This window comes from Salvelinus fontinalis, chromosome 8 (assembly GCF_029448725.1).
Source record: "Salvelinus fontinalis isolate EN_2023a chromosome 8, ASM2944872v1, whole genome shotgun sequence".
In the NCBI taxonomy this organism is placed as follows: domain Eukaryota; kingdom Metazoa; phylum Chordata; class Actinopteri; order Salmoniformes; family Salmonidae; genus Salvelinus; species Salvelinus fontinalis.
In genome coordinates, this window is record NC_074672.1 from 22,841,470 (window position 1) to 22,866,448 (window position 24,979).

The window sequence follows — 24,979 nt, forward strand, 5'->3', positions numbered from 1 at the left end:
AATTTCTGCACAAACTGTCAGAAACCGTCTAAGAGAAGCTCATCTGCGTGCTCATTGCCCTCACAAGGGTCTTGACCGGAATGCAGTTCGGCATCGTAACCGACTTCAGTTGGCTAATGCTCACCTTAGATGGCCACTGGCACGCTGGAGAAGTGTGCTCTTCACGGATGAATCCCAGTTTTAACTGTACCAGGCAGATGACAGACAGTGTGTATGGTGTCCTGTGGGCGAGTGGTTTGCTGATGTTGTGAACAGAGTGCCCCATAGTGGCAGTGGGGTTATGGTATAAGCAGGCGATATTGATGGCAATTGAATGCCAGAGATACCGTGACGAGATCCTGAGGCCCATTGTCGTGCCATTCATCCACAGCCATCACCTCATGTTTCAGCATGATGATGCACTGCCCCATGTCGCAAGGATCTGTACACAATTCCTGGAAGCTGAAAATGTCCATGTCACCCATTCAACATGTTTGGGATGCTCTGGATTGACATGTACTACAGCATGTTCCAGTTCCTGCTAATATCCAGCAACTTTGCACAGCCATTGAAGAGGAATGGGACAACATTTCACAGTCCACAATCAACCAACTCCCTGATCAACTGTGAAGGAGATGTGTCGAGCTTCACACCAGATATTCTGCAGGTTTTCAGATCGACGCCCTTACCATTTTTCAAGGTATCTGTGACCAAAAGATGCAAATCTGTATTCCCAGTCATGTGAAATCCATTGATTAGGGCCTAATTAATTTATTTCAGTTAACTGATTCCCATATGTGAACTGTAACTCAGTAAAATCTTTGTCACATACATGTGACATGCACACACATTTATACCGACTCTACAAACACGCACACCACTCACATACAATCATCATATACTGTACACTGCTGCTACTCTGTTCATCATATATCCTGATGTCTACTCACCTTACCCCTGATGTCTAGTCACCTTATACGTACAGTATATACTTCTATTGGAACTGACCCTGTAATAGCTTACTTACTTTCTTTCTTATTTTTCTTTCTTGTGTGTTTTTGTTCCAACTTATGTTATTTGTAGTACTATATTGATATTGATTTCTGCATTGTTGGGTTTAGAAAGGCATTTGCAAGAAAGGCATTTCACTGTACTTGTACATGTGACATTAACCTTTTACTGCATTGGCCTAAATCAGGGTCACACAGAGTGTTTCTTGGTAATCTTAAACAAATCTTCTTTGAAACCAAAGTACACACCTCACACACATGGTTATGGGCTTAAAATAAAGAAGACACCTGTACTATGCCAGATCTTAAGTTGAAATGTATTTCATTTTGAGTTGGTATCCCAATATTACACTGTATATATCACAGAAGACTGAAATATAACAAAACTGTTTGACATAGAAACACCAGATTTTCTGCTGGTTATGAAAAATATTAATAACATTTCACCCATGAGGCCACTCGTCATTTGACTGCAGGAAAAGGCTACAACTTGAAACTGAATTGAAATTGAAACTGATCTCACCCCAAAACTCATCCACGGGGTAAGTGGTTGTCAATCAAGCCAGAAGCTCCTCCCCTTTCACCAAATTCAACTTAGGTAGGAATTGTGATTGCGTTATAATGTAACTTAGCTCCTCCCCGACATACATCAACTGGGCTAGTGCTAGTAGGCCTAGCTGATGTATGTTTATTTACATCCTGTTCTAGCAGAAAGATGCCTGTCTGCCTGCCTGTCAGTTAGGAAATGTGCTTCTCTCATTGGTAAATTGGAGCAATGAAATGGCAGAATAACCATAATTCCACAACTCCAAGCCGAGGAACAAAATATAGCTGGAGTGCAGTGGGACCATCAAGCTAGCGTGGCCAATATCGCACATGGTTGGCTATGGGATTAAGTACCATGAGATATCTACAGAGGATGAGTGGACAGGACAACGTCCAGCCAAAGATAACTGCAGAAGTTAGCAGCACATATGATAATTTCTTCTAGGTTACTGTGGCGAAAGTGGTAGCCACTATAAGAAAATATATGCTTATATTTTGTATAAAGATATTTAAAGAGGTTGTCTTCTGTATGTAAGACGTTCCACAAATGAGGACTTGAATAGGGATAGTTCACCCCAATTACAAAATGACAGATTGGTTTCCTTACCCTGTAAGCAGTTAATGTACAAGGTATGACAGCAATCCATGCTTTGGTTTTATTTCTCTGACACTGTTTCCAAACGTTTTAGCATTTGTGGCACAAATCACAGTCAATTCATGGTACTGATATTAGCATTTTTCACACATTATACCCAAATAATCCAAAAGTATCAAATTCAAATTGATTTTGAAGCTCAACAAAGTCACTTATAGATTATTTGAACATGATGTGTGAAAAATGCTAATATCGTTACCATGACTTCAATGGGATTTGTGCCACATGTGCTAAAACGTTAGCATTTGGAAACAGTGCCAGTGAAATTAACCCAAGCAGGGTAAGAAAACCAATATGTCATATTGTAATTTGGGTGAACTATCCATTTAACATGCAGTTAAGGTAATAACCATATCAATTGAAGAGATTGTGGCTAAAATGATGTACTTCTATTGTTTCATTTGAGAAATGTTGTAGCGATGCTGCTGTGAGTGACGAGAGCTGTAGCCCCTGTTATACATCGGCTTAAACTCTAATCTTGTTTTAGCCTGTGAAGAATCTGATTGAGTTTATGACCCTCATTTGACAGTGGAATCCCCTTACTGGGGGCAGGGGAAGGGCGGAATGGAGGGGGCTGCATATTTGGCTAAAGAGGGCGCGAAAGAGTAATCAAATGCAGAGTAACACCAACCTCAAATGCACTTACAATCCCCATTATGTCAATATTACGAATGTACCCAAGAGATGGAGAGTATGCATTATGGTAGCTGTGGTGGAAATTATTCAGTACATTTGTCAAATATTTTTAATAACAGATCAAAGTTTTTTTAAACTATTAATACCTCATAATACACCCTCAGCATAAGCAGCCTTATTGGACATGCCATCCTTCAACTGGAACAGATGAATGGGAAGTATGGCCCGAGATACAAAGGAAAGATGATTACGAGCATTCCTTCAAGGGCCTAGTTCTTTTTAAATGTCAACCTTGTGAACATTGTGAAGAGAAAAGAAAAGTTAATAGCTAGAGTGTCTTAAATCTGCTCGTTGACATTTTTTATTGCTCGGTGCCAGAGTGATTTAAGCCATCCCAGTGACATAGCCCATGGGGTAATACCCTACATTTGCACTAATTCAGTTTCACTGACAAACATCAAGCACTGGGAGCTCTCCTCCCACCAATTGACTAGTAATGGCCAGCAGAAAGAGAACATAGCTGGCTGAGAGAACAGCCATGGTCCAAATTGTTGTTAATCAGAAATGACACTGGAATGTCGACGCTAGAATGTCGCACATGTAGGTCCAAAAGAGTGGTTAACTTTATGTGTATACATCTCAAAATGGAGCACGACATCCCGATGCAGTGCTGCAACCGTAGGCGTATTTTCATGTAAAAATGACTTTTTTATAGCTGCAGGGTCTAACTATCTGTAGGCGTCGAGGCATGCACTCTAATCTCTATCAATTGAGACCACACACTGTTTTGTGGTGGTCGTGCAACAATGAAGGACGTCATGAAGACTTTGTTTTCCCTGGTTCTTTAGAGATATTTGATAAATATGCAAGTTTGTTTGTCATGTGCAGTTTGCGCATCTCTAGGTGTGAATGAAATGAAATGAAATCAAACTGACAAATTTGTCACATGCACTGAATACAACAGGTGTAGGCCTTATGGTGAAATGATTACTTACAAGCCCTTAACCAACAATGCAGTTATAAGAAAAAACAAGTCTTAAATGATTTACTAAAATAAACTTAAGTAAAAAATATATATATAATTATATATAAATAAAAAATAATTAAAGAGCAACAATAAAATAACAGTAGCGAGGCTATATACAAGGGGTACAGGTGCAGGGGCACAGGTTAGTCGAGGTAATTGAGGTAATATGTACATGTATTTTTATTTATTTTTTATTTTATTTTACCGTTATTTTACCAGGTAAGTTGACTGAGAACACGTTCTCATTTGCAGCAACGACCTGGGGAATAGTTACAGGGGAGAGGAGGGGGATGAATAAGCCAATTGTAAACTGGGGATTATTAGGTGACCATGGTGGTTTGAGGGCCAGATTGGGAATTTAGCCAGGACGTGCCTCTTCACGACTGCCTTGTTGTATTTGAACCATGATCGTTCGTTGGTGTTGTGGACACCAAGGAACTTGAAGCTCTCAACCTGCTCCACTACAGCCCCATCAATGAGAATGGGGGCCGTGCTTGGCCCTCCTTTTCCTGTAGTCCACGATAATTTCCTTTGTCTTGATCACGTTGAGGGAGAGGTTGTTATCCTGGCACCACACTGCCAGGTCTCTGACCTCCTCCCAACGATGAGAGGTTGTCTCATCATTGGTCGGTGATCAGGCCTACCACTGTTGTGTTATCGTCAAACTTAATGATGATGTTGGAGTCGTGCTTGGCCATGCAGGCATGGGTGAACAGGGAGTACAGGAGGGGACTGAGCACACACCCCTGTGAGGGGCCCCTGTGTTGAGGATCAGCGTGGCAGATGTGTTGTTACCTACTCTTATCACATGGGGGAGCCCATCAGGAAGTCCAGGATCCAATTGCAGAGGGAGGTGTTTAGTCCCAGGGTCCTTGGCTTAGTGATGAGCTTTGAGGGCACTATGGTGTTGAACACTGAGCTGTAGTCAATGAATAACATTCTCACGTAGGTGTTCTTTTTGTCCAGGTGAAAAAGGGCAGTGTGAAGTGCAATAGAGATTGCGTCATCTGTTGATCTGTTGGGGCAGAATGCAAATTGGAGTGGGTCTACGATTTCTGGGATAATGTGAGCCATGATTAGCCTTTCAAAGCACTTCATGGCTACAGACATCAGTGCTATGGGTCGGTTAGCAATTTAGGTGGGTTACCTTGGTGTTCTTGGGCACAGGGACCATGGTGGTCTGCTTGAAACATTATCGTTCAGGGACAGGTTGAAAATGTCAGTGAAGACACTTGCCAGTTGGTCAGCGCAAGCTCGCAGTACATGTCCTGGTAATCCGTCTGGCCCTGTGACATTGTGAATGTTGACCTGTTTAAAGGTCTTACTCACATCGGATACGGAGAGCGTGATCACACAGTCGTCCGAAACAGCTGGTGCTCTCATGCATGCTTCAGTGTTGTTTGCCTCGAAGCGAGCATAGAAGTCATTTAGCTTGTCTGGTAGGCTCGTGTCACTGGGCAGCTCTTTGTAGTCCGTAATAGTTTGCAAGCTCTGCCACATCCGACGAGCGTCGGAGCCGGTGTAGTACAATTCAATCTTAGTCCTGTATTGACGCTTTGCCTGTTTGATGGTTCGTTGGAGAACATAGAGGGATTTCTTATAAGCATCCGGGTTGGATGCCCAATCCTTTCCAATCCTTGAAAGCGGCAGCTCTACCCTATAGCTCTACCCTATAGCTCAGTGCGGATGTTGCCTGTATCCATGGCTTCTGATTGGGATACGTACGGTGACTGTAGGACGACATCATTGATGCACTTATTGATGAAGCCAGTGACTGATGTGGTATACTCCTCAATGCCATCCGAAGACTCCCGGAACATATTCCGGTCTGTGCTAGAAAAGCAGTCCTGTAACTTAGCATCTTTATCATCTGACCACTTCCGTATTGAGCAAGTCACTGGTTCTTCCTGCTTTAGTTTTTGCTTGTAAGCAGCAATCAGGTGGATAGAGTTATGGTCAGATTTGCAAAAATTGAGGGCGAAGGAGAGTTTGTACTCATCTCTGTGTTGGGAGTAAAGGTGGTCTAGAGTTTTTTTCCCCTCTGGTTGCACATGTAACATACTGGTAGAAATGAGGTAAAACAGATTTATGTTTCCCTGCATTAAAGTCCCCGGCGACTAGGAGAGCCGCCTCTGGATGAGCATTTTCTTGTTTGCTTATGGTCTTATACAGCTGGTTGAGTGCGGTATTAGTGCCGGTTTGTGGTGGTAAAAAGACAGCTATGAAAAATATAGATGAAAACTCTTGGTAAATAGTGTGGTCTACAGCTTATCATGAGATACTCTACCCAAGGTGAGCAAAACCTCGAGACTTCCTGAATATTAGATTTCGGGCACCAGCTGTTATTTACAAATAGACACAGAACTCCATCCCTTTTCTTACCAGAGGCAGTTATTCTATCTTGCTGATGCACGGAAACCCATTACAGATTTTAATGTCCCTTTGGTAGGTTAGTCAGAGCTCATCCATTTTATTATCCAATGATTGCACGTTGGCTAATGGGATTTATGGTAGAGGCAGATTACCCACTCACCATTGGATCCTTACAAGGCACCCCGACATACGTCCCCAATATCTCCGTCTTCATACGAATGACGGGGATTTGGGCCTTGTCCTGTGTCTGAAGTAAATTGTTTGTGTCCGACTCGTTAAAGAAAAAATCTTCATCCAGTATGAGGTGAGTAATTGCTGTTCTGATTTCTAGAAGCTCTTTTCATTCATAAGAGACGGTGTTGGAAACATTATGTACAGAATAAGTTAGAAATAATGCAAAACAACACACACAATAGCACAATTGGTTAGGAGCCCGTAAAACGGCAGCCATCTCCTCCGGCGCCATTAGTGAATGAGGCCCATTGTCTGTAGATATTACAGTATTGTGAAAAGGATTCCAGTGTTTCACACAGTAGCGAATATTTGCATAAATACACTGAAATACTTATCTCCATGTGATTTTGCTGACAATAGACCACAAACATTTCGAATACTCTTTATCAGACCATTTCACGAATACCTTAGCAAGCAGGCGGAAATCTGATCAGCCCAAAAACTTGCCGACAAATTCGAGCTAGTAAATAAGCTCCCTTGTTTCCCTTGTTTCCCCTAATACAGCACATTCTCAGGCAGTGTAGCAATTTATAGAGTCATTGTTCTAATCAGCTTCTAATCGCACCACAGTCAGTTCCCCTGCGCTCCTGTTCTCCCTCGCCCCGTCATTTAATTTATTCTTGATGCATCGATTTAGGATCAGAATGCAGGCCAGCCTTAATGACACTCTCTCTATATTATTCATATGATTATTGAGAGCCCTGTAAAGTTCTCTGAGACCTGCTATTCCCCTCTCTGTGATAAATTCACCCAGGGCTTCAGAGACAGGTGATTTGAATGATTTATACCCCTCCTTATACATTGGTTTAGTTTCCTTGTTAAAGTAAAATGCTGCAGTGTTCTCCGGCACTTTGCTGATTGCGGATCCACTTCTGCAGAATACCTTGCGGAAGATTGTCCTTTTTATTTTACCATTTGCTAATTACAAACTAAGTACACTTCATGACCAAAAGTATATGCTCGTCGAACATCTCATTCCAAAATCATGGGCAATAATATGGAGTTGGTTCCCCTTTGCTGCTATAACAGCCTCCACTCCTCTGGGAAGGGTTTCCACTAGATGTTGGAACATTGCAGCGGGGATTGGCTTCCATTCAGCCACAAGTGCATTAGTGAGGTCGGGCACTGATGTTGGGCGATTGGGCTTGCAGTCGACATTCCAATTCATCTCAAAGGTGTTCGATGGGGTTGAGGTCAGGGCTCTGTGCAGGCCAGTCAAGTTCTTCCACACCGATCTCGACAAACCTTTTCTGTATGGACTTCGCTTTGTGCCCGGGGGCATTGTCAAGCTGAATCAGGAAAGGGCCTTCCCCAAACTGTTGGAAGCACAGAATTGTCTAGAATGTCATTGTATGCTGTAGCGTTAAGATTTCCCTTCACTTGAACTGAGGGGCCTAGCCCGAACCATAAAAAACAGCCTCAGACCATTATTCCTCCGACACCAAATTTTACAGTTGGCGCTATGCATTGGGGCAGGTAGCGTTCTCTTTGCATCCATCAAACCCAGATTTGTCTGTTGGACTGCCAGATGGTGAAGCGGGATTCATCACTCCAGAGAATGCATTTCCATTGCTCCAGAGTCCAATGGCGGCAAGCTTTATACCACTCCAGCTGACGCTTTGCATTGTTCATTGTGATCTTAGGCTTGTGTCCGGCTACTCGGCCATGGAAACCCATTTCATGAAGCTCCGGACGAACAGTTATTGTGATGAGGAAGGAATAACTGTTGGAACTCAGTAGTGAGTGTTGCAAACGATGACAGACAACTTTTACATGCTACGCTCTTCAGCACTCAGCAGTCCCCTTCTGTGAGCTTGTGTGGCCTACCAGTTTGCGGCTGAGCCGTTGTTGCTCCCAGATGTTTCCACTTCACATTTACAGCACTTATAGTTGACCGGGGCAGCTCTAGCAGGGCATCAATGTGACCCAATAACTTGTTGGAAAGGTGGCATCCTACGCCACGTTGAAAGTCACTGAGCTCCTCACTAAGGCCATTATACTATCAATGTTTGTCTATGGAGATTGCATGGCGGTGTGCTCGATTTTATACACCTGTCAGCAACAAGTGTGGCTGAAGTAACTGAATCCACTAATTTGAAGGGGTGTCCATATACTTTTGTATATATAATGCATCTTCTCAAACTTGATAGGTACTGTGACTTTTGTGCTTTTGCGTGATGGTGAAATGTTCTATTGATTAAAAATCGTGGTGGTTTAAAAATACTTTGACATGAGCATTTTACAAGTTTCAATCAAATTTTTATCTCGAGTATCAAGACAACCGTGGCTTACAGGCAGAGTTAGCTATGTTTTTCTTCTCGTATCCCATGGCCACGCATCTAAATGACCTAGTGGGGTTGTTTGTATTTGTTTCACGTAGAGTACACTTGTTGGAAGGGCAGTGAACATGAGATAATGATACCCAGACAGGGTTTGGTAAGTGGTCAGACAGCTGCTACACTAAGCAGATGGACTGATGCACCCTTTACTGAGCTGAATGTCATTTGCTGGCATTTCCTTCATGTCTGAGGGAAAGACAGCTGAGAAATGGTCTGGAGAAAGACGATCTGTTGAAAGCCAAGAGAAAAGCAGGTCAGGTTGTGATCAGGTTCTCAACGAGCGATTGCTGTAGATTCCTATCGGTTACATCAGACATTAGTGGTATTTGCGTCTCTCTTGTTCTGAACAGGGTCAATATTTTTTAATTTGTCAGAAGAAACAGTTCTCATTTCACATCTGGGCCAAATAGTTGGATTTACATATGTTTATGTTTGCTTATGGTCTTTGAATGTTATTAAATATTTCTGTGAATAGATGGATTGGTATACAGTAGTACATTTTCCCCATACGTAATATAGATATACTAAACATGGTGGGGAAGTAATTCCCTGTGATACTACCTGTCATGTCTCATAAAAGATTGTAAGCTGTCTCCAAGGGAGATATGTCTCCATATGTCTAGTAATGAAGTTAGATTTAAGCAATAAGGCCAGAGGGGGTCTGGTATATGGCCAATAAGCACGATGCAACGCGGAGTGCCTGGATACAGACGTTAGCCGTGGTATATTGGCCATATACCACACAATCCCGATGTGCCTTATTGCTATTATAAACTGGTTACCAACATAATGAGAACAGTAAAAATGAACGTTTTGTCATACTCTGGGTATACGTTTTGATATACCACGGCTGTCAGCCAAACAGCTTTCAGGGCTCGAACCACCTATAATTTCTGTTATATCCTCCAGCCTCTTATTCTTAACCAGCCCGGGCTTATTGCCCCACTTTAACCTTACAGGTTCTTGCCCTTAAAGTCATTATTTTGGTGAGCTAATGTTACATTCTGAGGGGGGGTTTCCAAGTCATAATTTGCTGTACCAAAATCTGGCATTGACGTGTTGGGATCATTTCCACATTGTCTCTCCATATTAAAAGCCGGGGACCAGCACCGTATCTAAAGAAAACAATGTTGTTTTTATGAGGAAGTATACATTTTTTGTAGCAATGAGTTCCGACAAAGTAGAGATGGGAATAGGAGCAATGATAAGGTTTAAGTGTTTTTCCCCTCCTTTAATTTGGAGACTGCCATCGGCGGTAGTAATAACTGTAGATTAGCACTAGGGGGATTTCTCATGGGAAAGGGGCTACATGGAGAAAGCCTTCCAGGCCCGATACCTTTTGGCAAATGTTTTTCTTTCCAAAGGCCAGATTTCTCTTTTTCTTTGTCCTTCGCAGACCCCATATTTTCGCCTTTTACTGCTCTTCTGTGGGACAATTTGTTTGTCGGGTGTAGTTTTATTTGTTGGTGCTCGGTGGAGGGTAAGTGAGAACATCAAATGAAAGCCATTCATCACCTCACAGGCTGTAAGAGATAATTGTGAAGGGAGAGAGGAAGAGGTAAGGGAGAAGAGCCCAGGGAGGGAAAACAAAATAAATCAGGAAGTGTAGTGTGGGGACTCTTACAAGTGCCATATAACAAACATGCCTTCAATTTCTTCCCATCTCTTTTCACCATGAGTATGAGAGAGGTGTGATGGAGTGCTGGGAAAAGTTAAATATCTGCAAAAATAGATCACTTTTTAGGGCGTGTGTTGCTTCGTTGATGGCCTAATATGTGCGGTTTGATTATGATATGGATGTAAACTCACAGAGGTACAGTGCCTTCATAATGTATTCACACCCCTTTACTTTTTCCACATTTTGTTGTGTTACAGCCTGAATTTAAAATTGATTAAATTGAGATTTTTTGGGATACTGGCCTACACACAATACCCCATAATGTCAGTGGTATTATGTTTTACAAATTAATAAAAAATGAAAATGTGAAATGTCTTGAGACAATAATCCCCGAATTTTGTGTTAAACGCTCTACAACAAAGCTTTCTTAGTGTCCAACAAGCTTTCTCTACCATTAACCTTGTTCTGAACACCTCCAAAACAAAGATCATGTGGTTTGGTAAGAAGAATGCCCCTCTCCCCACAGGTGTTATTACTACCTCTGAGGGTTTAGAGTTTGAAGTAGTCATCTCATACAAGGACTTGGGAGTTTGGCTAGACAGTACACTGTCCTTCTCTCAGTATGTATCAAAGCTGCAGGCTAAAGTTAAATCTAGACTTGGTTTCCTCTATCGTAATCGCTCCTCTTTCACCCCATCTGCCAAACTAACCCTGGTTCAGATGACCATCCTACCAATGCTAGATTATGCAGACGTAATTTATAGATCAGCAGGTAAGGGTGCTCTCGAGCGACTAGATGTTCTTTACCATTCGGCCATCAGATTTGCCATAAATGCTCCTTATAGAACACATCACTGCACTCTATACTCTTCTGTAAACTGGTCATCTCTGTATACCTGTTGCAAGACTCACTGGTTGTTGCTTATTTATAAAACCCTCTTAGGCCTCACTCCCCAATAAACAATCAAACTGGACAGTTTTATCTCAATTTCTTAATTCAAAGACTCAATCATGGACACTGATTGACAGTTGTGGCTGCTTTGCATGATGTATTGTTGTCTGTACCTTCTTGCCCTGCTGTTGTATGTGCCCAATAATGTTTGTAGCTTGTTTTGTGCTGCTACCATGTTGTGCTGCTATCATGCTGTGTTGTCATGTGTTGCTGCCATGCTATGTTGTCGTCTTAGGTCTCTCTTTATGTAGTGTTGTATTGTCTCTCTTATCATGATGTGTGTTTTGATGTGTGCTGATGTGTGCCCTGACCTTAGAGAGCCTCCAGTGATGATCCCCGGCCCGGAGCCTGCAGTGATGATCCATGGCAGGAAGCCTCCAGTGATGATCCATGGCCCGAAGCCTCCAGTGATGATCCATGGCACAAAGCCTGCAGTGATGATCCATGGCCCGGAACTTCCTGAGACGGTCCACAGTCTTGAACCTCCTGAGACGGTCCACAGTCCGGAACCTCCTGAGACGGTCTGCAGTTCAGAGTTTCCAGCGACGGTCTGCAGTCCAGAGTCTCCAGTGACGGTCTGCAGTCCAGAGTCTCCAGCGACGGTCTGCAGTCCAGAGTCTCCAGCGGCGGTCGGCAGTCCAGAGCCTCCAGCGGCGGTCGGCAGTCCAGAGCCTCCAGTGGCGGTCGGCAGTCCAGAGCCTCCAGCGGGGGTTCCCAGTCCAGAGTCTCCGGCGATGATCCACGTTCCGGTTCCTACGGCAACGATTCACGGTCCGGAGTCTCCGGCGACAATCCATGGTCCGGTTCCACGGAAGCGGAGGGATCAGCGTGTGGAGCGGGGGCTACGTCCCGAACCGGAGCCACCACCGAGGATAGTGACCCACCCCTATAGAGTCAGGTTTGCGGCCGGAGTCCGCACCTTTGGGGGGGGGGGGGGGGGGGGGGTACTGTCACGCCCTGACTTTAGAAAGCCTTTTTATTTCTCTATTTGGTTAGGTCAGGGTGTGATTTGGATTGGCATTCTAGTTTGTCTATTTCTTTGTTGGCCGGGTATGGTTCCCAATCAGAGGCAGCTGTCTATCGTTGTCTCTGATTGGGGATCATACTTATGCAGCCCTTTTTCCCACCTTCAGTTGTGGGATCATGTTTGTGTGTAGTTGCTTTCTGCACCGCATATAGCCTTACGTTCGTTTTTGTATTTTGTTGTTTTTCGGTGTCATTTTTAATAAAGACAAAATGTACGCCTACCACGCTGCACCTTGTCTCCTTCTATCAACGAGCGTAACAGTACCCCACACATACAATTATCTGCAAGGTCCCTCAGTCAAGCAGTGAATTTCACATTTCACAATTTCACACATATTCAACCACAAAGACCAGGGAGGTTTTCAAATGCCTCGCAAAGAGGGCACCTATTTGTAGATTTAAAAAACATATATATATATATAAAAAGCGGAAATTGAATTTCCCTTTGAGCATGGTGAAGTTAATAATTACACTTTGGATGGTGTATCAATAGACCCAGTCACTACAAAGATACAGGTGTCCTTCCCAACTCAGTTGCCGGAGAGGAAGGAAGCTATGGTGACTTTAAAACAGTTACAGTTTAATGGCTGTGATTGGTCGAAAAGTGAGGATGGATCAACAACGTTCTAGTTAGTCCACAATACTAACCTAGTTGACAGAATGAAAAGAAGGAAGCCTGTACAGAATATATTCCAAAACATGCATCACGTTTGCAACAAGACACTAAAGTTATATTGTTAAAGCAATTCACTTTTTGTCCTGAATACATAATGTTATGTTTTGGGCAAATCCAATACAACACATTACTGAGTACCACTCTCCATATTTTCAAGCATAGTGGTGGCTGCATCATGTTAGGGGTATGCTTGTCATTGTTATGGACTAGGGAGTTTTTCAAGATAAAAAATAAATGGATTGGAGCTAAGCACAGGCAATATCCTAGAGGAAAACCTGGTTCAGTCTGGTTTCCACCAGACACTGGAAGATGAGTTAATCTTTTAGCAGGACATTAACCAAAACACAAGGCCAAATCTACACTGGAGTTGCTTGCAAAGAAGTCATTGAATGTTTCTGAGTGGCCTAGTTACAGTTCTGACATAAATCTGCTTGAAAATCTATGGCAAGACTTGAAAATGGTTGTCTAGCAATGATCTACTATAAGGAGCGACGTAGGAGATGAGAAGCAGGTACAGGGAGTGAAGGTTTAATTGCTGACGGACATGAAACGGAACACTTAACAACAACTAATGTGAACACAGGGAACACCACCGAGGAACAGACAGATATACAGGGGGTAATCAACAACGCAAAGGTGTCCAGGTGAGTCCAATGAGCGCTGCTGCGCGTAATGATGGTGACAGGTGCGTGTAAAGAAGCGTCAGGGAGGGGGAACGGGAGCAGGCGTAACATCTACAATCAATTTGATAGAGCTTGAAGAATTTTGAAAATAATAGTGGGCAGATATTGTACAATCCAGGTGTGCAAAGCTCTTAGAGACTTGCCCAAAAAGACTCACATCTGTAATCACTGGCAAAAGCCACTCAGGGATGTGAATACTTATGTAAATTGAGATATTTCTGCATTTTATTTCCATTAAATTTGCCAAAATTTCAAACAAACATGTTTTCACTTTGTCATATGGGGTATTGTGTGTAGATGGGTGAAAACATATATATGATAATTTAATACATTTTTAATTCAGTCTGTAACAAAATGTGAAATAAGTCAAGGGGTATGTGTTATAGAGTGATAAATGATGATGGCTCATCTAACCAATAAGGCGGCGCTATCACCAGTCCTAGGCTGGTAACCATTCTGTGAGCAATAGAGATGGTTGAGTATTGGTCTCCATAATAGATAGTGGTGTAAATCAGTTCCTAATAAATGACAAGTAAAGATTACATCCTGTGTCCTCCAATTATATGTTGGTCTATGCAAGATACTATAGTATGAATACTTTTTGAAGACACTGTATATCTGAAGGAGCTTTGACATTCCCCATATCACACGTCCTTGTAAAGCTCTCTACTCAAACTGAAATGAGAACAGGGAAGGAAGTCATGCTAAAAAGATGAAAACCATGATTAAAGCTGCAATATATATAACTTTTTGGGCAGCCCAACAAAATTCACATAGAAATGTGCATTATTGATCTGTCATTCTCATTGAAAGCAAGTCAAAGAAGCAGTAGATATGTTCTATGTGCACTATTTATATGCTTCCAGTTTTTCAGCTTCGTTTTTGCGTCTTTTACTTTCGGTGGTGTACACCAGCTTCAAACAGCTGAAAATACAATATTTTGGGTTATAAAAATACATTTCACAGCGGTTTAGATTCATTTCACATTTACATTTTCCAACAGGGCTATACATTTGGGTGTTTTTTTTCTCAGCTGTGTAGCCTCGTTTCACCGCCAAAAATCTAATTAAACCATCTAGTGTTCAGCGAAATAACAACACAATGTCAAATACAGGTAGCCTAATCAAATAATTAACATCCAATCACATTAACTGTTACTCTCTTGCGGGAATTCCACTAACGGTCCGTATGTAGCCAAACGTAGCTGCTGCTCATGTTGGTATCTGTACTGATGGTACAAAATCCATGACAGGGAGACATAGTGAAGTAGTAACACGAGTGCAACCAGTTACTCCCCATGCCAGTTGTATAGACTACAGCATCCACCGAGAGGCTCTTTCTGCCAAGGGAATGCATGGCAGCTTGAAAGATGTTTTGAACACCACAGTGAAAATGGTTAACTTTGTTAAAGCAAGGCTCCTGAACTCTCGTGTATTTTCTGCACTATACAATGATATGGGCAACGACCATGTAACGCTTTTACAACATATAGAAGTGCACTGGTTATCAAGGGGCAAAGTGTTGACACGTTTTTTTTAAATTGAGAGACGAGCGTAAAGTTTTCTTTACTGACCATCCTTTTCACTTGTCTGACCACTTGCACGATGACAAGTTTCTCACACGACTGGCCTATCTGGGTGATGTTTTTTCTCACCTGAATGATCTGAATCTAGGATTACAGGGACTCTCCAAAACTATATTCAATGTGCGGGCCAGAATTGAGGCTATGATTAAGAAGTTGAAGCTCTTCTCTGTCTGCATTAACAAAGACAACACACAGGTATTTCCATCATTGTATGATTTTTTGTTTGCAAATGAACTCAAGCTTACAGACAATGTCAAATGGGATATAGCGAAGCACCTAAGTGAGTTGGGTGCGCAATTACACCGGTACTTTCCCAAAACGGATGACACAAACAACTGGATACATTATCCCTTTCATGCCTTGCCTCTAGTCCACTTACCAATATCTGAACAAGAGAGCCTCATCGAAATTGTAACAAGCGGTTCTGTGAAAATTGTATTTAATCAGAAGCCACTGCCAGATGTCTGGATTGGGCTGCGCTCAGAGTATCCTGCCTCAGCAATTCGCGCTGTTAAGACACTGATGCCCTTTGCAACCACGTACCTATGTGAGAGTGGATTCTCAGCCCTCATTAGCATGAAAACTAAATACAGGCACAGACTGTGTGTGGAAAATGATTTAAGACTGAGACTCTCTCCAATACAACCCAACATTGCAGAGTTATAGTATGCGCATCTTTTCAAGCACACCCTTCTCATTAACCTGTGGTGAGTTATTCATCATTTTGGATGAACAAATAAGGTTTTATATTTAAGATGGTTAAATAAAGAGCAACATTATTGATTATTATTATATTATTATTTGTGCCCTGATCCTATAAGATCTCTTTGTCATTTCCCACAAGCTGGGTTGTGAAAAAAACTCACACATTCTTATGCTAAATAAATGTATCGTATAGTGTGTGTGTGTAGCAGGCATACAATGATGGCAAAAAACAACATTTGAGAGTGTGCTGACCCTGGTGCTAGAGGGGGTACGCAGCTGGAGGTTGAATGTTTGAAGGGTTACAGGACTATAAAGAGTTTGGGAACCACTGCTCTAAACTATACTTGCTTGTTTTTTCATGTAAACTGTCATCATGTTCCAGATTTGCTCATGTAAAAAGAGTTTCTAACAGAGATCAAATGTACCATGCTGTTGGATGGTTTGTAAAATGTTCTCTCAATATTTTTTACCGATATGGGAATTTAGTGGTGCACAGTCAGAATCCCACAATTCAATGCGGGATTAGTCTGCATGTAATATCCTTTTCACTCCATATTTCCATGATTTACATTTGATGTACCGCAAACGTGACCATGGTCATTTCAAACAATGACCTTACGGAATTTCCTAGAATGTACCAGATCATTGTGGATCAATGGGGTCAATTAGTATTTTCAGTAATTGGGACCTTATTTAGCTCATCAATGTTAATAGTCCTCCTTTCTTGTTCTAATCAATTCTATAAATGAGGCCATAAGGACCTACTGACTTAATGCAAATCTTCTGTTTTTCAGAGAAACCACAATACTCTCTCACAGGATTTCTTTATATCCTAACTGTGGTAGGGCTAGGTAGTGTTACTTTTTGTGTGCTTCAGAATGCAATGTGCTGTGATTGAATACTTCCCTTCAAATATATCCTGAGCATGATGGGTAGTGATTATTCTGCCTGTGGTCAACGAAAAATAATAGCATCTAATTGCAAATGTAAATGTAAATTTGATTTGAAATCAGTTGGAGAGATATAGTCCCCCTGGAAGTTGCCAGACGTCCAAACCAGACACACTTTCATTAGAATTATTTGAATCTCAGCAGCTCAAACGGACATTTCAGAGAGAATAGGTTTAAATATTTTTTATTTGTTGTGAAATACTTCCTTACTTCATAAAATATTCTGAAATTAATGTGAGATATGAATTCATAATTGAACTTAATAAACCATAAATACTTAATAGAGCATTCAGTGATACATTCAGGCCAAATAAATCTTAACAGAATTCTCATAACATGTGGTTAAAAAAAATGTTTTTTTAAGGAAGCTAATTATTTCCGCAGTCTTAATGGCCTCCGTTTACTGTTTACTGAACCTTGGCTGTTGACTTTTATGAAATATCAGCCCTTCAGATATGCAAAACTGCAATCCAAACCCAAGGCTTTTGATTTAATGACCAATCAGGCGAAAAGCATTCAACCTGCTAGTTCATAAATCTATATGTCAATGAGGAAATGACTTCTGAGACCTTATGACATTTGCTGATATTATCATTGATTGCAATTGAGTATGGGGGAGTTGTGTAGGTTTTGTCTATCACATTACATACCGTACAGCAAAAGTTTGTTATGGCACTAACGCACCAAATCAGAAGCAACGGTAACACTTAACATGAAGTTGCTCTACCTACTGTAAATACCCAAGTAACAGCATTGTATATGTTACATACTACTTTAATGATTGCATTGTAATTGCATAGTAATGCAGTAAAGTGTGTTTTATACTGCACAAGTGGAATAGTACATATTAATATGAGGTTTGTATTAGAAATTTCCAGGTGAACAAAAAGGAGAACAGTCGTTCATAAAGTCAGTAAAAAATCGATCTAGTTTATTATAAGTTGCAACAGGGAGACACCACCCAGCACAGAAGCAGAGAAAATGTCTAACTGGCCTTCTCTGAGCAGGCCCTTATACCCCAATGAGACAGCACCAAATGTTCTGTAAACACCAGCCTGAGGGGCTTTTAGGAAGTCAAAACAAAAGGCAATGACTTTGTCAGCTACTACAGAATCACAACCTTCATAGAATGTCATCAATACAACAGATAATAATCAGTGTGTCCTCGGTCCTTGTACCTCCAGTCTGGTGTCAACCACAATCAACAGATATGAGAATAATCCACAACAAGTCTAGTGGCTTGTGTTAGAAATAGAACACTGGAAATTATGTGTATTACACAGACTCAAAATATGCCAAACATTATGTTGTTCATTTAAAATGTAATACGAACTTCAGTCTTAAACTTCACTCTTAAAAATTCCCATTACAAGGTTAACAGTAATTACAGATCAACTTTATAGAGTAACTTCATGTAGTGCCATCAAAGCAGATTTCCCTCGCTCCCTAGGGGACAAATACTTTTTTATTCGACTTTATCAACAAGACCGTACAATTGCAATATCCACAGCACATAATTTTTAACTCTTTGAAGACTGAACTGTAGTAAGGAAGTCTTCACACCCCCTCCATTTTCTGAATCGAAAGTAGGGAGAATTCTTTTTGAGTGCCTGCTTTCAGAAATGCCAAAAGCCTCTGTTAAATTCACTAATTACTACCACTCTCCTACTCAGTCTCATCACATTATTTTGTACAGGTAAGGGCACCTGAAAGCAAAACTCAAGTGAGGATATTTGTGGTAAGATTTGTGGTAAGCTCATTAAAAGGATGCTCACTTTTATTCTCTTTAAGTCTCTGCTTTCAGACGAGGGCCAAGATCAAATGCATATTAAAAGCACACTTTTGTTAATTACAATTGTTTTAAGAGTTGTCAAGACAAGCTATACAGTTGAAGTCGGAAGTTTACATAAACTTAGGTTGGAGTCATTAACTTGTTTTTCAACTATACATTCCTCAGTCCCTTCTTCAAAACCAGTGTAAAAAAAGCGATGAGCATTTTGCTCAGCTAAGCCTGTCAGTTCAATGAAGTCACTATTGACCCCTCACTCTCACACACCAGCCATATACAGTGCATTCGGAAAGTATTCAGACCCTTTCCCTTTTTCCACATTTTGTTACGTTACAGCCTTATTCTAAAATGGATTAAATAAAAATAAAAAATCCTCATCAATCTACACACAGTACCCCATAATGACAAAGTGAAAAGAGGTTTATAGATTTTTTATTTTTTTTGACAAATAAAAAACAGAAATACCTTATTTACATAAGTATTCAGACCCTTTGCTATGAGACTCGAAATTGAGCTCAGGTGCATCCTGTTTCCATTGATTCCATTGAATCCTTGAGATGTTTCTACAACTTGATTGGAGTCCACCTGTGGTAAATTCAATTGATTGGACATGATTTGGAAAGGCACACACCTGTCTACAGTTGAAGTCAGACGTTTACATACACTTAGGTTGGAGTCATTAAAACTGGTTTTTGAACCACTCCACAAATTTCTTTTTAACAAACTGTAGTTTTGGCAAATTGGTAAGGACATCTACTTTGTGCATGACACAAGGCATTTTTACAATAATTGTTTACAGACAGATTATTTCACTTATAATTCACGATATCACAATTCCAGTGGGTCAGAAGTTTACATACACTAAGTTGACTGTGCCTTTAAACAGCTTGGAAAATTCCCAAAAATGATGTCATGACTTTAGAAGTTTCTGATAGGTTATTGACATCATTTGAGTCAATTGGAGGTGTACCTGTGGATGTATTTCAAGGCCTACCTTCGAACTCAGTGCCTCTTTGCTTGACGTCATGGGAAAATCAAAAGAAATCAGCCAAGACCTCAGAAAATAAATTGTAGACCTCCACAAGTCTGGTTCATCCTTGGAAGCAATTTCCAAATGCCTGAAGGTGCCACGTTCATCTGTACAAACAATAGTATGCAAGTATAAACACCATGGGACCCCACAGCCGTCATACTGCTCAGGAAGGAGACGCGTTCTGTCTCCTGGAGATGAACGTACTTTGGTGCGAAAAGTGCAAATCAATCCCAGAACAACAGCAAAGGACCTTGTGAAGATGCTGGAGCAAACAGGTACAAAAGTATTTATGTCCACAGTAAATTGAGTCCTATATCAACATAACCTGAAAGGCAGCTCAGCAAGGAAGAAGCCACTGCTCCAAAACCGCCATGAAAAAAGCCAGACTACGGTTTGCAGCTGCACATGGGGACAAAGATCGTACTTTTTGGAGAAATGTCCTCTGGTCTGATGAAACAAAACTAGAACTGTTTGGCCATAATGACCATTGTTATGTTTGGAGGAAAAAGGGGGAGGCTTGCAACCCGAAGAACAACATCCCAACCGTGAAAGACAGGGGTGGCAGCATCATGTTGTGGGGATGCTTTGCTGCAGGAGGGACTGGTGCACTTCACAAAATAGATGGCATCATGAGAAGAGAAAATTATGTGGATTTACTGAAGCAACATCTCAAGACATCAGTCAAGAAGTTAAAGCTTGGTCGCAAATGGGTCTTCCAAATGCACAATGACCCCAAGCACACTTCCAAAGTTGTGGCAAAATGGCTTAAGGACAACAAAGCCAATGTATTGGAGTGGCCATCACAAAGGCCTGACCTCAGTCCAATAGAAAATTTGTGAGCCGAACTGAAAAAGCATGTGCGAGCAAGGAGGCCTACAAACCTGACTCAGTTACACCAGCTCTGTCAGGAGAAATGGGCCAAAATTCACCCAACTAATTGTGGGAAGCTTGTAGAAGGCTACCCGAAACGTTTGACCCTAGTTAAACAATTTAAAGGCAATGCTATCAAATACTAATTGAGTGTATGTAAACTTCTGACCCACTGGGAATGTGATCAAAGAAATAAAAGCTGAAATAAATAATTCTCTCTACTATTATTCTGACATTTAATAATCTTAAAATAAAGTGGTGATCCTAACTGACCTAAGACAGGGAATTCTTACTAGGATTAAACGTGAAGAACTGTGAAACTGAGTTTAAATGTATTTGGATGAAGTGTATGTAAACTTCCGACTTCAACTGTACATGGGTATTAGCTAGCAAAGCATTTGTGAATAGGGTGTTTGGTCTCAGTATGGTCTAGTCAAAACAATCTTTCCTTGACAGTTGATAACTTTTTCTCTGTAATGGTTCACTTGATATTGGTATTGGGTATTGGAATTGGAATCAGAATTGGACTCGGCATATGTATTGGAACTGATATTGGTATTGGTATTAGTATTGGCTTGTGATACTTTTCCCACCCCCTATTATTAAGGCACTAGGAAAGACTCTAGCCAGAACTCCTGCCCGAGGGCATGCATGTGCCCACTGTAGATCCCCTTAACCATGGGGAGGGAGAAATTGGGATGATCCACACATCAACTACTGTTTGGGGTGTTCTCTAGTCTAGTTCACTAATAGGAGGGACACAAGCCACTGAGTAGTAAAAGACTAAAGCTGTCTGACAGATACATCTCCACCATGACCTTGTGGTGCAGAGAATAAATGGAGCTCATGGATCTCGAGGTAATACGGACATATTTCATCATGTCAAGAGGTCCTTGGATTTATTGCCCATCGTTCCATCCTACCTAGGCCAAGGGGTGAGCGGAATCTCCACTCCCAATGACGCCACCCACACCTCTAGGCCAACAACACCACACAATTACTCAGGCTACTACATCCCAATAGCCCCCAACAATTCCCCCTGTTTTCCTCCCTTATTTCCCATTGTCTTTGAGGTAAACCTTTGTTAATACCAGGAAATGTTCTCTCTACTGTACTGCTACGCAGGTGGTATGTGGCTGGTTCAATAATCAATCACCTATGTTAACAACATGTGTTGTATTGGAATCAGTTGGAATGTATTGGAAGCAAGGAATTGTGTGTGCAGTGTCGGAAATCACTGCTTGATTGTTTACATTTAATATTTTAGGCATTTAGCAGACACTCTTATCCAAAGCGATTTACAGTGCATTCATCAAGGCAGCTAGGTGAGACAACCACATATCACAGGGATAGAAAGTACATTTTCCTCAATAATGTAGCTTTCAGTAGAGTAGGGGGGTCGAAGTGACCAGGAGGATTATTTAAGATGCTCTTTGAAGAGGTAGGGTTTCAGATGTTTTCGGGAGATGGATAGGGACTCTGCTGTCCTAGCTTCTGGGGGAAGCTGGTTCCACCATTGGGGTGCCAGGACAGAGAAGAGCTTGGATTGGGCTGAGCGGGAGCTGCCCTCCTGTAGGGGTGGGAGGGCCAAGAGACCTGATGTGGCAGAACGGAGTGCTCGGGTTGGGGTGTAGGGTTTGAGCATAGCCTGAATGTAGGGAGGGGCAGTTCCTGCTAGAATGTCCAGTAAGGTCTGAATTCACTCCAGTACGATGACTCATATTAAATACAATTTTATTAGTCACATGCTTTGTGGACGACAGGTGTAGACTAACAGTAAAATGTTTACTTACGGGCCCTTCCCAACAATGCAGAGAGAAAGAAAAAAATTGAGAAATAATAGAAAAGTAAAACACATAATAAGAAAAGTAATAGTAAATACACCATGCATTCATAAGCCTACTTTGTAAAATGATAGACATCTTTCTGCACTGTGAGCCGGTACTGGTGTTCAGTCACCAGACCCCACAGGTAGACCACATTACTCTTCGTGTCATTGTCTGTTTATCTAACACCTGAGATGTGAGATGTGAGGCCTCCACTGAATCCATTGCACACACCATTCTGGACTAATAAGATTACAAATATTTACAACAGACCTTTCTGGACTATTGAGATGACAAGTATTGAACTTTAACCCTGAGATGAGGCTCCTGTTCATTGGTGATAATAACATGGATACCATCTGGCCAGCAGCTGTTTCAAAACTGCAGTCAATTGTATCGCAATGCAAGTCTGACTCTGGTGCGACTATGTCTCATTCTCAAGAATCAGAGATGGCAGTAACAGGAGCAGTGCCAGTGCCAGCTAAAGAAGGCCATGAAGACTCTAGGGTGCTTTTTTAAGTGAGCCACTGTCCCAGACTTTTCAGATAAGGAACACTACTGAAATGAAACTAAAAAGTGCTGGTACATGTGTCTTTCCATGGCAGGCAGTGAGGCAGGCTCCCTTACATATTTGAAAATGCATGAGACAAACTTTCCAGGAGCCACTTTGCTTAGAAGATTTTTGTTTTCAACTAGTGCTTCATCCAAGAGAGAACCGAACACTGTCAGCGACAATGTTAGATGCCCTCCGACAGGTCAGTTGATGTTTTTCTTTTACCAAGAATGTGTTGATTTTGGGAATTTTCATAAAACACAAGAAAACAGTAGAAAAAAATACAATTCACTCAAAGCAGAGACTAAATTGTCTTCCTGCAGACTTCTGCAACAGCAGTGTTATGCTGTGTGATTCTTGCAGAGATGCTTGGGTGCAGATAGCAGTGTTATCCTGGGTGTATGAAAAGCAGTTTCATGACCCAGCTTGATGTTTAATTCATTCCTGACAAGAAAATGCCTCACGTGACAACACAGGAATACAATATCAAAATGTGCACATACTGTATGCTTATTCATCCATAGTGAAGGCACAACCAAGCCTTTATCAAACCTCAAAATTAACCCACATGATCTTTGAGAGTAAAGTAGCCTAGTGTGTGAGTGTTGTGAGCAATGTGTGCCTTTGATGCTGACATATGGGAGGCTTAAAAGAAGGTTCAATGGCTAGAGACTCATTGATATCTAAAATGCCTGTTATATTTTTGCCCAATCTCTTCCTTTTTTAAACATTTTCAAATTTTCCTATTTGCAACTGATTATGTAGAAACTTGTGAACAGACTGCCTAATGTTGAGAACAAAATACAGGTCCTCGATGGAAAAATGCCTATTGCCTAAAAAAAAAGAAACTTGTCGCCTTCTTGTTCAGTTAAGACTGTGTCCAATCTTTGTGGAAAACGCATTAAACTTCATTTATATTCTGCTCTTGCCATGTTTCATATCGCTGTGCAATAATAATTCTCTGGGCTTATCGACGTCCCGCATTCTTTCCACAATGATTTTGTCTCCCTTTTCACATCAGAAAGATACATTATTTGATACCAATCACAATGGGACAGATGGGACAAGCGGCATTCAAATGGATACCTCCTTCATCTTCTTCAACCACACAGCTTTGTCAATAGTCCACGTTCCACACAGGCTCACACACCGAGGCTTAGAAAGTAGCCAACAACTTTGTGTCTGTGTGTACATAACCTAACGTAGCAGGCGTAAAATAAATGCCTGAAACAAGATCCCCTACATACTGATCTTGACGAGAAGGGAAAAAACTGTGTTCTGCACTGTTCAACCAATCCAGTAAATGTAGAGGAGGAGTTAAATGGAGTGTCGCCTTGTTAACAAAGACAGTGCCGTTAACATCCAAAAGTGGAAGTTGGGTCACAGGCTCTCTTTCCATTTCCCCTGGAAAATACTTTTGTTGGGGACTCGGCAGAGGGTAGTGTCTACACAATTTTCCTCATTGCCCCAGCATTAGGTGGGGCACAAGGTCCCGAGTTTATGATATCCTGCATTGTTGTTCGACTGATGTCACTGGAACTCGGATATTTGACAGTTTCCAAAATTCGTTTGGGAATTTTCTTTGGGCTGTTCTTCGCTGTCACAGCCAATAAAACAGAATGTATAATAGAATGTGACTCAGTCTGCTGTATCTGTCTGGGAGAAATCTCTCAGGACAGAGGACACCCAGTGTGGGGTATAAAGGCGTTGCATTAATAAGCTCCTTGTGAAGCTAATTAGCCGCTACAAATTCACAGCCACCGTATTCGGCGCTACCTGCTTCTGAGGAAACATGGAGCATCAAACAGAGCCGGCTGCTGTACTTGGGAGCCTGCATCTCTTGTTTCGTTAATTAGGAAGATGGCATTCTCTTTTCAAATACCTCAACTACAAGATCAGTTGACACGTAATACA